This window comes from Saimiri boliviensis, chromosome 2 (genome assembly GCF_048565385.1).
Source record: "Saimiri boliviensis isolate mSaiBol1 chromosome 2, mSaiBol1.pri, whole genome shotgun sequence".
Taxonomy (NCBI): Eukaryota; Metazoa; Chordata; class Mammalia; order Primates; family Cebidae; genus Saimiri; species Saimiri boliviensis.
Genome location: NC_133450.1, coordinates 112,648,861 through 112,663,200, shown reverse-complemented (window position 1 = coordinate 112,663,200; position 14,340 = coordinate 112,648,861). Strand labels below are relative to the sequence as shown.

The following is a 14,340-nucleotide window of genomic DNA, read 5'->3' as shown; positions in this document are numbered from 1 at the left end:
TATCTTTCAAAATCATCAACACAGTCAAGTGTGATAACTTCATGTCACGTGCGATCACATTCACTTTCTTTCCTCTTTCGTACTGCTTAATTACCTTCATTTTTGCGTAGAGATCGATGGTCTTTCTTTCCTTCTTGGCAGGCTGAGGCGTAGACAAAGACAATTTCCTCTTGGTAGACATCTTGGGAGGGATTTGAAGAAAAATATCCAAGACACAAAACACAAATTGCTGTACCGAGTCTGGGATAACAGTAGAAATGGTGCATGCGGAGATGGTAGTGCTGCCGGAAGCTGGTCCGCACTGTCGTACACCCAGCTGGGCAACGTTTGCACTGCCAGACGCAGAGCAGTTGCAGCTAGCGATTGTGGTCATAAAGTTGAATGGTTGTAAGTTGCATAGGTCGTAAGTCGATCAAAAACTGTATTATCATTAGAGAAAGGAAGGCTGGAAGAGAGAAAAATTATTCAGTTAGAAAGGAAAGACATGACAATGCCAGGCAGAAGAAAGGCTGGAGGCATTAGGGGAAGGAAAGAAAGACAAAGAGCAGAGGGGAAATTACTATGTAGGTTAACACAACCATGTCTGTAGCACCTTCTTCCTTGGCTTCCCAGGCAGTGGTAGTGGGCTCCACCAGATCTTAACTATAGCTTTGTTCGCAACAAAACTGAAACCTGGCTGGGTGTGGTGGCTCATAAGTGTAATCCCAGCACTTTGGGAGGCCGAGGCAGGTGAATTACAAGGTCAGGAGTTCAAGACCAGCCTGGCCAACATGGTGAAACCCTGTCTCTATTAAAAATACAAAAATTAGCCAGGTGGGGTGGTGAGCACTTGTAATCCCAGCCACTTGGAAGGCTGAGGCAGGAGAAAGGCATGAACCAGGGGACACGGAGGTTGCAGTGAGCCGAGATCTTGCCATTGCACTCCAGCCTGAGTGACAAGAGTGAAACTCCATCTCAAAAAACAAAACAACAAAAACTGAAGCCTATCTAAATTAAACACGGAGACAACAGGGAACGACCTATCTATTTGTGGACATAGGGCAGATAAATGTCATAAATGATAATATGACAGGCCAGGCGTGGTGGCTCACACTGTAATCCAAACACTTTGGAGACCAAGGTGGGTGAATCACCTGAGGCTGGGAGTTCAAGACCAGCCTGACCAACATGGTGAAACCCCGTCTTGATAAAATAAATAAATAAATAAATAAATAAATAGTAATATGACAAAGGGAAGAAAGAAGCAAACTAAAAGTAAAATTATGATGCTGCATAAGAAAAAGCACTCAGAGATAAATCCTCTCAGCAGGGCAGTTTACTTCTGTAGAAGGGTGTGGCTCATGGATGGAGCAATAGTGGCCACACACTTGGATAAGTGGGGAAAATGGTACTTTTGCCTGACAGGGGTCGACCCTACTGCTGTGTTGTTCCCCTGTTGGCTAGGGTTAGACCGCACAAGCTAGACTAATACCTACTGGTTTTTTTGTTTGTTTTTTTGGGGTTTTTTTTTTTTTTTTTTTTTTGAGACGGAGTTTCGCTCTTGTTACCCAGGCTGGAGTGCAATGGCGCGATCTCGGCTCACCGCAACCTCCGCCTCCTGGGTTCAGGCAATTCTCCTGCCTCAGCCTCCTGAGTAGCTGGGATTACAGGCATGCGCCACCACGCCCAGCTAGTTTTTTGTATTTTTAGTAGAGACGGGGTTTCACCATGTTGACCAGGATGGTCTCAATCTCTCGACCTCGTGATCCACCCGCCTCGGCCTCCCAAAGTGCTGGGATTACAGGCTTGAGCCACCGCGCCCGGCATAAGAAGTTAAACTTTAAAATAGAGAATTAAAGAATAAGAGGGCTGAACATACTGACATACTGATTCTTTGAAGAGAAACTTGGGGTTCACTATAATAAAATGAATAGTAAGAACATCATTCGGAAGGCTGGGACCAGAGGCCATTAAAGCTGTTTTGAATCAGGACATGAATGAGTAAAGCCCTGTAGTCCCCTATAATACAAGCAGTGAACAAAGAGTCAGAGGTGTTGTTCAGCCCTGGCCAACCTTAGAAGGTAGCAGGATCATTTTTTGTTTTGTTTTAGAGATAGAGTCTCCCTCTGTCACCCAGGGCAAGGTGCAGTGGCCCAATCTCGACTCACTACAACCTCTGCCCCCCAGGCTCAAGCAATCATCCTGCCTCAGCCTCCTGAGTAGCTGGAACTACAGATGCACGCCACCACCATGCCTGGCTAAGTTTTGTAGTTTCAATAAAGACAGTGTTTCTCCATATTGGCCAGCCTGGTCTCAAACTCCTGATCTCAAGTAATGTGCCCACCTTGGCCTCCCAAAATGCTGGTATTACAGGTATGAGTCACTGCACCCAGCCAGGATACTTTTTTGTTTGTTTGTTTGTTTTGAGACAGAGTCTAACTCTGCTGCCAAGGCTAGTGTGCAATGGCACAATCTCGGTTCACTGCCTCCTCCACCTCTGAGTTAAAGCAATTCTCCTGCCTTAACCTTCTGAGAAGCTGGAATTACAGACACCCACCACAATGTCCGGATAAATTTTGTAGTTTTAGTAGAGACAGGTTTTCACCATGTTGGCCAGACAGGTCTCGAACACCTGACTTCAGCTGATCCACCCACCTTGGCCTCCCAAAGTGCTGGGATTACAGGCATAAGCCACTGTGCCCAGCTTTTTTTTTTTTTTAAGCCACTGAGTTTGTGTTAAACATGATCCTAATGTCATTTCCAATCAGTATTAAATGAGATAATATATATATTTAAAATGTTTGCCTAATTCTTGGAAATTTTTGGTAAATGTACAAAAAAGCTAGCTATTATTGCTGAATGCTAGGACAGAGTTGCTCAACAAGTACACAGTCCAGTACAAGGCATGTCATCAAACAAATAACTGAAATACAGTTAGAGAGAAACTATAGTAGAGGGAGGCACTAGGTAAAAGACTGGCCCAAAGAAGGGTGTAATGAGCACTTATGGGCTAGACATAGAGTTTAACAAGTCTCAGGCATTTTCTCTTTTAATTCTCAGAACAATTTTGTGATGTAGGTACTCATACTACACCTATTTCTCAGGTAAGAAAACATGTTAAGTAACATGCTAATCACATGCTTGTCAGAGCTGTTGAAGTGGCAGAGCTGGAATTCAAACCATGTCTGTCTGCTAAATCCAAGATACATGCTCATTCATTACACTGTACATGTCTGCTCATCTGAGTTAGGGAATAATTCCTAGAGGAAGACCATGAACCTGAGCATTGAAGGATAGGGCATTTAACAGACAGATCAGAGGGAGAAGGGCACTTCAGGTGAGGGAGCATGTAGCATAACACAAAGGCAGGGAGTTATGAAACAGACCGTGTGCCTGTAGAAATGGAAGACTTCCACTTGTCAGAATAGTGATGATTTCTACTGTCTAAACAAGATAGTCAAGTCCAGGGCCATGCATTTATCATACCGTGTCTTTTTTTTTTTTTTTTTTTTTTTTTTGAGATGGAGTCTCACTCTGTCACCAGGCTGGAGTGCAGTGGTGTGATCTAGGCTCACTGCAACCTCCACCTCCTGGTTTCAAGTGATTCCCCTTCCTTAACCTCCTAAGTAGCTTAGACTACAGGCACGTGCCACCACGCCTGGCTAATTTTTTTGTATTTTAGTAGAGACGGGGTTTCACCATGTTGGCCAGGTTGGTTTCAATCTCCTGATCACATAATCTGCCTGCCTCGGCCTCCCAAAGTGCTGGGATTACAGGCATGAGCCACCACACCATGTCTCTTAAGACTTACCACAATCTTGTAAGACAGATGATATTTCCCTCCTTTTTCACTGAAGGGAATATAACTCAGAGAGGTTAGGTGACGCAACCAAGTTCACAGATATAAGCGAGTATGAGAACTAGCCTCTGAATGCAGGTCTGGTAAGCTCTATGCACTAATTTGGATTAAAGGATGAGGTGAGAGTAGGAGAGGGAAGCAGGATAGTAGTTTCTCAACTATTTTTTGCTGTGACCCATAACAAGAAATGTAATTTGCTATGACCTAGTATATACATATGTGGTGGCATTATCTAGCCCTCATCCACATCCACTTAGTCTGTACCTCTGGGCATATTGAAGGATAATACCTGTCTGCCTCTTTGCCATTAGGAAGTCACCTGACGAGCTCTGGCCAATATATTATGAGGAGAAGTGAACATTTATCAATCCTGGCCAAAACATTTCATTTCACGTCCCAGATCATCCAGTGAGGCCAGGCACAGTGGCGTGATCACCTGTGATCCCAGCACTTTGGGAGGCTGAGGCAGGCGGATCACTTGAGGTCAGGAGTTAGAGACTAGCCTGGCCAGCATGGTGAAACCCCATCTCTACCAAAAATACAAAAATTAGCCAGGCATGTTGGTGAGCATCTGTAATCCCAGCTACTTCGGAGGCTAATACAGGAGAATTGCTTGAACCTGGAAAGCAGAGGTTGCAGTGAGCCAAGATGGCACCACTTCACTCCAGCCTGGGTGACAGAGTGAGACTTTGTCTCAAAACAAACAAACAAACAAACAAACAAACAAAGGCAAATTTCTGAACTAATCCCTAGGGCCAGGGAGGTGAGATATGCTGACTGGATAAAACCAATTAGCAGGGCTAACTGGATACGGAGGCAGGTTTGTTTCTTGCTGCAGCTGGAACTCCGGATTTCGTCTTCGCTGTTTTGTGTCCTCTGCTCCTAGAGGCCCAATCTCTGTGGCCCAGTGACCTGCTGGTACTGGAGATCCACAACTAAGATGCCAGGGCTCCCTGGAAGCCTAGAAATGGGAGTGTTGACATTTAAAGATGTGGCCGTAGAATTCTCTCTAGAGGAGTGGCAATGCCTGGACACTGCACAGCAGAATTTATATACGGATGTGATGTTACAGAACTACAGAAACCTGGTCTTCCTGAGTATTGCTGCCTCTAAGCAAGACATGATTACCTGTCGAGCAAGGAAAAGAGCCTTAGAATGTGAAAAGACTTGAGATGGTAGCTGAACCCCCAGAGTTTCGCTCTTGTCACACAGGCTGGAGTGCAGTGGCATGGTCTCAGCTCACTGCAGCTTCCGCCTCCCAGATTCAAGTGATTCTCCTGTCTCAGCCTCCCATGTAGCTTGGATTACGGGCACCTGCCACAATGCTCAGCTAATTTTGTATTTTTAGTAGAGACAAGGTTTTCACCATGTTGCCGAGGCTGGTCTCAAACTCCTGACCTCAGGTGATCCACCTACCTCAGTTTTCCAAAGTGCTAGGATTACAAGTATGAGCCACCAGGCTCAGCCTATTCATGTTTCTTCTTAATAACCAATAATCATTTGCTGTAATTGTTTCCTGTCTGTGATGCCACAGTCTTTCTGCTGCTGTAAAACTTAGTCTCAGCAGACTCAAACTGTCATTTGAAAGAATACCACTATTTCTTTCAGAACTTTATGTAATGAGAGACAGGAACCAGTGTCTGTAAAAGCCCCTACCATCCAGAAATAAAGATGTATAAGTTAGTTTAAAAAAAAAAAAAATGCCGGGCGCGGTGGCTCAAGCCTGTAATCCCAGCACTTTGGGAGGCCGAGGCGGGTGGATCACAAGGTCAAGAGATCGAGACCAACCTGGTCAACATGGTGAAACCCCGTCTCTACTAAAAATACAAAAAATTAGCTGGGCATGGTGGCGCGTGCCTGTAATCCCAGCTACTCAGGAGGCTGAGGCAGGAGAATTGCTTGAACCCAGGAGGCGGAGGTTGTGGTGAGCCGAGACCGCGCCATTGCACGCCAGCCTGGGTAACAAGAACGAAACTCCATCTCAAAAAAAAAAAAAAAAAAAAAAACCACACACACACACACACACACACACAACCCTTAAGGATGGATTTAGAGTCAATCACACCCAAATCATGTGATTGAGAATGGAGGAAAAGTGGCTCCCTAAACAATGCTACAGTGAGAGGAAATGTGCTGGGTGTGGTGGCTCATGCCTGTAATCTCAGCACTTTGGGAGGCTAAGGTGAGTGGATCACTGGAGGTCAGGAGTTCGAGACCAACCTGGTCAACATGGTAAAATCCCGTCTCTACTAAAAATACAAAAATTATCTGGGCCTGATGGCAGGCGCCTATAATCCCAACAACTCAGAGGCTGACGCAGGAGAATCTCTTGAACCAGAGAGGCAGAAGTTGCAGTGAGCCGAGGTTGCATCACTGCATTCCAGCCTGGACTGCAAAAATGCAGCGACTATAGGTGCCCAACACCATACCTGGCTTGCTCGCTCGCTCTTTTTTTCTTTCTTTCTTTCCTTCTTTCTTTCTTTCTCCTTTCCTTCCTTCCCTCCTTCCCTCCCTCCCTCCCTCCCTTCCTTCCTCCCTCCCTCCCTTCCTTTCTCCCTCCCTCCCTCCCTCTCTCCCTCCCTTCCTTCCTTTTGTAGAGATGGGGTGGGGGTCTCCTTATGTAGCTGAGGATGGTCTTGAACTCCTCACTTGAAGTGATCCTCCTGCCTAGGACTCCCAAATTTTTGAGATTACAGATGTGAGCCACTGTGCCCAGCCAGAGCCATGCTTATGAAAGTATAGGCCACAGTCACGGTTGTAGTCTTTCATCTTCCATTTATTCCTTAGCCCTGATCACAGGACAAGAATCGTTTCCCATGCCAAGTTCACTAATTACTGCCATATCCATCGTTTCCTCTCAGTTCTTACCTTATTTGACTTTCCCGTATCATCTGGCCCTGTTTGCTTCCTTTTCTTGATTCCTTTGCTTTAGGTGATGCAACTTTCCTATTTTCTTGTTGTTTTTTGAGACAGTTTTGCTGTCTCCCAGGCTAAAGTGCAGTGGTGCAATCCTGGCTCACTGTAACCTGTACCTCCCTGGTTCAAGCAATTCTGACTCAGCCACCCAAGTATCTGGGATTACAGGCATGTACCACCACACCTGGCTAATTTTTTGTATTTTTAGTAGAGACGGTTTTGCCATGTTTACCAAGCTGGTCTCAAACTCCTGACCTCAAGTGAACACCCACCTGCCTTTGCCTCACAGAGTACTGGATTACAGGCGTGAACCACTGCACCTGGACTTGTGATGCAACTTTCTCGAGGTTCTGCTTCTACCACTCAGGCCACTCTTTTTTTTTTTTTTGAGACGGAGTTTCCTCTTGTCAGCCAGGCTGGAGTGCAATGGCGCGATCTCGGCTCACCGCAACCTCCGCCTCCTGGGTTCAGGCAATTCTCCTGCCTCAGCCTCCTGAGTAGCTGGGATTACAGGCACGTGCCACCATGCCCAGCTAATTTTTTGTATTTTTAGTAGAGACGGGGTTTCACCATGTTGACCAGGATGGTCTCGATCTCTTGACCTCGTGATCCACCCGCCTCGGCCTCCCAAAGTGCTGGGATTACAGGCTTGAGCCACCGCGCCCGGCCTCAGGCCACTCTTTTTGTTTTTGTTTTTGTTTTTTGAAATGGAGTTTCGTTCTTGTTGCCCAGGCTGGAGTGCAATGGTGTGATCTCGGCTCACCACAATCTCTGCCTCCCAGATTGAAGACATTCTCCTGCCTCAGCCTCCTGAGTAGCTGGGATTACAGGCATGCGCCACCATGCCCAGCTAATTTTGTATTTTTAGTAGAGACGGGGTGGTCAGGCTGGTTTCGAACTCCTGACCTCAGGTAATCCACCCGCCTCAGACTTCCAAAGTGCTGGGATTACAGGTGTGAGCCACTGTGCCTGGCCTTTTTTTTTTTTTTTTTTTTTGGAGACAGGGTTTCCTTCTTGTTGCCCAGGCTGGAGTGCAATGGCTCAATCTTGGCTCATCACAACCTCAACCTCCCGGGTTCAAGTGATTCTCCTGCCTCAGCCTCCTGAGTAGCTGGAATACAGGCATGTGCCAACATGCCTGTCTAATTTTGTATTTTTAGTAGAGATGTGGTTTCTCCATGTTGGTCAGGCTGGTTTCAAACTCCTGACTTCAGGTGATCCATCCGCTGAGGCCCTCTTTTATTTTATTTTTATTTTTATTTATTTATTTATTTATTTTTGAGACGGAGTTCCACTCTTGTTACCCAGGCTGGAGTACAATGGCTCGATCTCGGCTCACCACAACCTCCGCCTCCTGGGTTCAGGCAATTCTCCTGCCTCAGCCTCCTGAGTAGCTGGGACTACAGGCGCGCACCACCATGCCCAGCTAATTTTTGTATTTTTAGTAGAGACAGGGTTTCACCATGTTGACCAGGATGGTCTTGATCTCTTGACCTCATGAGCCACCCGCCTCGGCCTCCCAAAGTGCTGGGATTATAGGCATGAGCAACCACGCCCGGCCTATTTTTATTTTTATTGAGATGGAGTTTCGATCAGTAGGCCAGGCTGGATTGCAGTGGCATGATTTTAGCTCACTGCAACCTCTACCTCCTGGGTCCTGGTTCAAGCAGTTCTGCCTTAGCCTCCCGGGTAGCTGCAATTACAGGTGTGCACCACCATGCCCCCCTAATTTTTGTATTTTTGGTAGAGACGGGTTTTCACCATGTTGGCCAAGCTAGTTGCCAACTCCTGACCTTGTTATCCACCCATCTCTACCTCCCAAAGTGTTAGGATTACAGGCATGAGCTACTGCACTTGGCTTATATTAATTGATGGAATCATTGTCCATTTTGTTATCTAAACCTACTCCATGTTATCCTTCCTCAGGACTTTACTCAAATTCTTCCTAACCCTCATAATTCTTTCTTCTTCTTTCTTCTTTCTTCTTCCTTCTTCCTTCTTCCTTCTTCCTTCTTCCTTCTTCCTTCTTCCTTCTTCCTTCTTCCTTCTTCCTTCTTCCTTCTTCCTTCTTTCTTCTTCTTCTTCTTCTTCTTCTTCTTCTTCTTCTTTCTTCTTCTTTTTCTTCTTCTTCTTTTCTTCTTCTTTCTTCTTCTTCTTTCTTCTTCTTTCTTCTTCTTTCTTCTTCTTCTTCTTCTCTTCTTCTTCTTCTTTTCTTCTTCTTTCTTCTTCTTCTTCCTCTTCTTCTTCCTATTCCTCTTCCTCTTCCTCTTCTTCCTCTTCTTCTTCTTCCTCCTCTTCCTCTTCCTCTTCCTCCTCCTCCTCTTCCTCTTTCTTCTTCTTCTTCCTCTTCCTCTTCTTCCTCTTCTTTCTTCTTCTTCTTCCTCTTCTTCCTCTTCCTCCTCCTCCTCCTCCTCTTTCTTCCTCCTCTTCTTCTTTTCTTCTTCTTCTTCTCCTTCTCCTTCTCCTCCTTCTCCTCCTTCTCCTCCTTCTCCTCCTTCTCCTCCTTCTTCCTTCTTCTTTCTTCTTTCTTCTTTCTTCTTTCTTTCTTTCTTCTTCTTTTTTGAGTCAGAGTCTCTCTCTGTCGCCCAGGCTGGAGTGCAGTGGCACGATGTCGGCTCCGCTCCCTGGTTCAAGCAATTCTCCTGCCTCAGCCTCCTGAGTAGCTGGGATTATAGGCGCCTACTACTCTGCCTGGCGAATTTTTGTATTTTTAATAGAGATAGGGTTTTACCATGTTGGCCAGGCTGTTCTGTAACTCCTGACCTCATGTGATCCACCTGCGTTGGCCTCCCAAAGTGCTGGGATTACAGGCATAAACCACTGCGCCTGGCCGTATTTTCTTAACACATCTCACTGTACCCTTCATTTATTCCCATTGCTGCTGCTTCTTTAATACTTTATTTTTATTTTATTATTACTATTATTTTTTTTGAGATGGAGTCTTGCTCTGTCACCCAGGCTGGAGTGCAGTGGTGCAACCTCAGCTCACTGCAGCCTCCACCTCCTGGCTTCAAACAATTCTCCTCCCTCAGCCTCCCAAGTAGCTGAGACTACAGGCCCACACCACCATGCCCAACTAATTTTCTGTATTTTTTGTAGAGATGGGATTTCACCATGTTAGCCAGGATGGTTTCAATCTCTTGACCTCATGATCCACCTGTCTGGGCCTCCTAAAGTGCTGGGATTACAGGCGTAAGCCACTGCACATAGCTTTTTTTTTGAGATGGAGTTTTGGTCTCCTTGCCCAGACTGGAGTACAATGTCGCAATCTCAGCTTACTGCAGCCTCCGCCTTCCAGGTTCAAGCAGTTCTGCCTCAGCCTTCTGAGCAGCTGGGATTACAGGCGTGCGCCACCATGCCCAACTAATTTTTGTATTTTGAGTAGAGACGGGATTTTCCATGATAGTCAGGCTGGTCTCGAACCCCCAACCTCAGGTGATCCGCCTGCCTTGGCCTCCCAAAGCGCTGGGATTACAAGTGTGAGCGCCACCCTGCCACTGCCCGCCATTTTTTTGTTGTTGTTTTTTCTTTTTTCTTTTTTTTTTTTTGAGGCGGAGTTTCGCTTGTTACCCAGGCTGGAGTACAATGGCGCCATCTCGGCTCACCGCAACCTCCGCCTCCCGGGTTCAGGCAATTCTCCTACCTCAGCCTCCTGAGTAGCTGGGATCACAGGCACGCACCACCATGCCCAGCTAATTTTTTGTATTTTTAGTAGAGACGGGGTTTCACCTCATTGACCAGGATGGTCTCGATCTCTTGACCTCGTGATCCACCCCCCTCGGCCTCCCAAAGTGCTGGGATTACAGGCTTGAGCCACCGTGCCCTGCCTGTTTTTTGTTTTTTTGAGAGGGATTCTCACTCTGTCGCCCAGGCTAGAGTGCAGTGGCACAATCCTGGTTCACTGCAACCTCTGCTCCCTGGGTTCAAGCAATTCTCCTGTCTCAACCTCCCAAGTAGCTGGTATTACAGACATGTGCCGCCACCGCACCCAGCTAATTCTTGCCTGTGTAAGCCACTGCATTTGGCCTAGAATCATTTTTCTAATTCGGAATAAATTCTGTTACTCCAAAAATATTTTAAAATCATTGATAAAAAATTCATACTTGGCCAGGCACAGTGGCTCACACCTGTAATCCCAGCACTTTGGGAAGGCTGAGGCGGGCGGATCACCTGAGGTGAGGAGTTGAAGAGCAGCCTGGCCAACATGGTGAAACCTGTCTCTATTTCAAACGAAAACAAAAACCAGCTGGGTGTGGTGGCGGTGCCTGTAATCCCAGCTACTAGGGAGGCTGAGGCAGGAGAACTGCTTGAACTAGGGAGGTGGAGGTTGCAGTGAGCTGAGATCTTGCCACTGCATTGTAGCCTGGGCAACAAGAGCAAAATTCTGTCTCAAAACAACAACAAAAATTCATACTCCTTATAGAGCTCAAACAGCACCAAAGTGTATAAAATACAAAATAAAAGGCTGGGTACCATGGCTCATGCCTGTAATCCCAGCACTTTGAAAGGTGAAGGCAGGCGGATCACGAGGTCAAGAGAGACCATCCTGGCCAACATGGTGAGACCCCCATCTCTACTAAAAATACAAAAATTAGCTTGGTGTGGTGATGCGCGCCGGTAGTCCCAGCTACTTGGGAGGCTGAGGCAGGAGAATCGTTTGAACCCGGGAGGCAGTGGTTGTAAAGGGAGCTGAGACTGCGCCACTGTACTCCAGCATGGGTGACAGAGGAAGACTCCATCTCACAAACAACAACAGCACACAAAAAAACACAAAAGTTAGGATGGGCGCAATGGCTCACGCCTGTAATCCCAACACTTTGGATGGTAGAGACAGGTGGATCACCTGAGGTTAGGAGTTTGAGACCATCCTGGTCAACATGGTGAAACCCTGTCTCTACAAAAAAATACAAAAATTAGCTGGGGCCGGGCGTGGTGGCACATGCGTATAATCCCAGTACTTTGGAAAGCCAAGGTGGGCTGATCACCTGAGGTCAGGAATTCAAGACCATCCTGGTCAACACGGTAAAACCCTCCCTGTCTCTACAGAAAATACAAAAAATTAGCCGGGCATTGGTGGTGAGCACCTGTAATCCCAGCTACTTGATAGGCTGAGGCACGAGAATCACCTGAACCCTGGAGGCAGAGGTTGCAGTGAGCCAAGATCGTGCCACTGCACTCCAGCCTGGCAACACAGCGAGCCTCAGTGGGAAAAAAATGTACAAAATAAAAATCTCCCATTTCTAACCCCTTCTCAGTGCAGTCTCTCTCCCAAAAGTGTAGTAAGTATAGCTGACATTTATTGTTTACTGTTTGCCAGCAAGTATTCTAAGCACTTTTTTACATGCATTAACTTTTATTTTTTTGACATGGAGTTTCGCTCTTGTCTTCCAGGCTGGGGTGCAATGGTGTGCTTTTGGCTCACTGCAAACTCTGCTTCCTGTGTTCAAGTGATTCTCCTGTTTCATCCTCCCGAGTAGCTGGGATTACAGGTATGCACCGCCACACCAGGCTATTTTTTGTATTTTTAGTAGAGATTGGGGTTTCACCATGTTGTCCAGGCTCACTTCAAGTGAGCCTCCTGCATCGGCTTCCCAAAGTTCTAGGATTACAGGTGTGAGCCATGGAGTCTGGCCTAATTTATTATTATTTTCTTCTTCTTTTTTTTAATTTTCTTTTTTAAAGACGGGGTTTCACCTTGTTGGTCAGGCTGGTCTTGAATTCCCGACCTCAGGTGATCCGCCTGCCTTGGCCTCCAAAGTGCTTGGATTACAGGCATGAGCCACCACGGCTGGCCCATTTTTTGAGATGTGGTTTCTCTGTGCTACCAAGGCTGAATTGAGCACTCCTGGGCTCAAACGATCCTTCCACCTTAGCCTCCCAAGTAACTGGGACCATAGGCCTGTGCCACCATGCATGCTTTGTAACTTACACCTTATAAGAACCCAAAAAGACAGATACTATCATTATCCTCATTTTACTAATTGGAAACTTTCACTGGTTGGGTTCTCTGGGACAAGAGGGAGTTTAAAGCACAAGATGTTTATTCACTAAATATAGACATTGATTAATCACAGTATGAACTAACTTCAGTCCGTAGATCATTAGAAAACCCCTTGCAGAAAAATCAACAGATTTCACTCAAATAGCATACTTTATGTATGTATGTATGTTTTTATTTATTTATGAATGACAGTCTCGCTGTGTTGCCAGGTGCCAGGCTGGAGTGCAGTGGTGCGATCTTAGCTCACTGCAACCTCTGCCTCCCAGGTTCAAGCAATTCTCCTGCCTCAGCCTCCCGAACATACCTTTATTAATTCCACTCAAGGGCCACTGACTATATTATGGCTTTCTTCTTAGCAATTCTGTGTATTAACACATTTAAAGAGGGTCCTCCAGAAGGGCACCAGGCTTCAGGGTGGCTAGACATAGGGAAGCTGGGTTGGTGATTTGGGGTCACCCTGGCCATAGGCTCAGTTCCAAGGACATATTTGGGGAGAAAAGTCTAGGGGCTAAATCGTAGGAAAATTTTCTAGGGTAAGGAGATAGCTGGACTTTATTTTTTGAGACAGGGTCTTGCTCTGTTGCCCAGGCTGGAGTGCAGTGGTGTGATCTGGGCTCACTACAACCTCTGCCTCCCGAGTTCAAGTGATTCTCATGCCTCAGCCTCCACAGCAGCTGGGATTACAGATGCCCCCCACAACCCACAGCTAATTTTTTTATTTTTGGAGAGGTTGAGTTTCCCCACGTTGGTCAGGCTGGTCTTGAACTCCTGATCTCAGGTAATCCACCCACCTTGGCCTTCCAAACTGCTGGGATTACAGGTGTGAGCCACTGCGCCCGGCCTAGGTTATTTTCTTTACCTTAGTCCTGAACACCTTTTCAAGCTAAGTGGCAGCACACTGGGCACTAATGTATTTAATTCCACAGCTAATCCTGAACACCTTTTCGAGCTAAGTGGCGGCACGCTGGGCACTAATGTATTTAATTCCACAGCTGGGAGTGGTGGCGGACGCCTGTAATATCAGCTACCAGGAGAATCGTTTCAACCTGGGAGGCGGAGATTGCAGTGAGCCGAGACCGCGCCATTGCACTCCAGTCTGGGCAACAACGGCGAAATTCTGTCTCAAAACAAACAAATGAAAAACACACAAATCAGGCAGGGCACGGTGGCTCACGCCTGTAATCCCAGCACTTTGGGAGGCCAAGGCGGGAGGATCCTTTGAGCCCAGGAGTTCAAGACCAGCCTGGGCAATACAGAGAGACCCCCGTCTCTATTAAAAAACAAGAACCCTTCCACTTCAGGCCTTAAAGGTAAAAAAAAAAAAAAAAAAAAAAAAAAAAAGACCTGTAATCCCAGCACTTTGGGAGGCCGAGGCGTGTGGATTACGAGGTCAAGAGATGGAGACCATCCTGGCCAACATGGTGAAACCCCATCTCTACTAAAAATACAAAAAAATTAGCTGGGTGTGGTGGCACGCGCCTGTAGTCTCAGCTACTCGGGAGTTTGAGGCAGGAGAATTGCTTGAACCCGGGAGGCGGAGGTTGCAGTGAGCCGAGGTCGCGCCACTGCACTCCACCCTGGTGAG

General features: G+C 46.6%; 1 pseudogene; it reads left to right on the top strand.

Moving 5' to 3' along the window:
- The first annotated feature begins 4,800 nt into the window (after positions 1-4,800).
- On the top strand, positions 4,801-5,148 carry LOC101030765 (zinc finger protein 679 pseudogene; annotated as a pseudogene).
- The last annotated feature ends 9,192 nt before the right edge of the window (positions 5,149-14,340 follow it).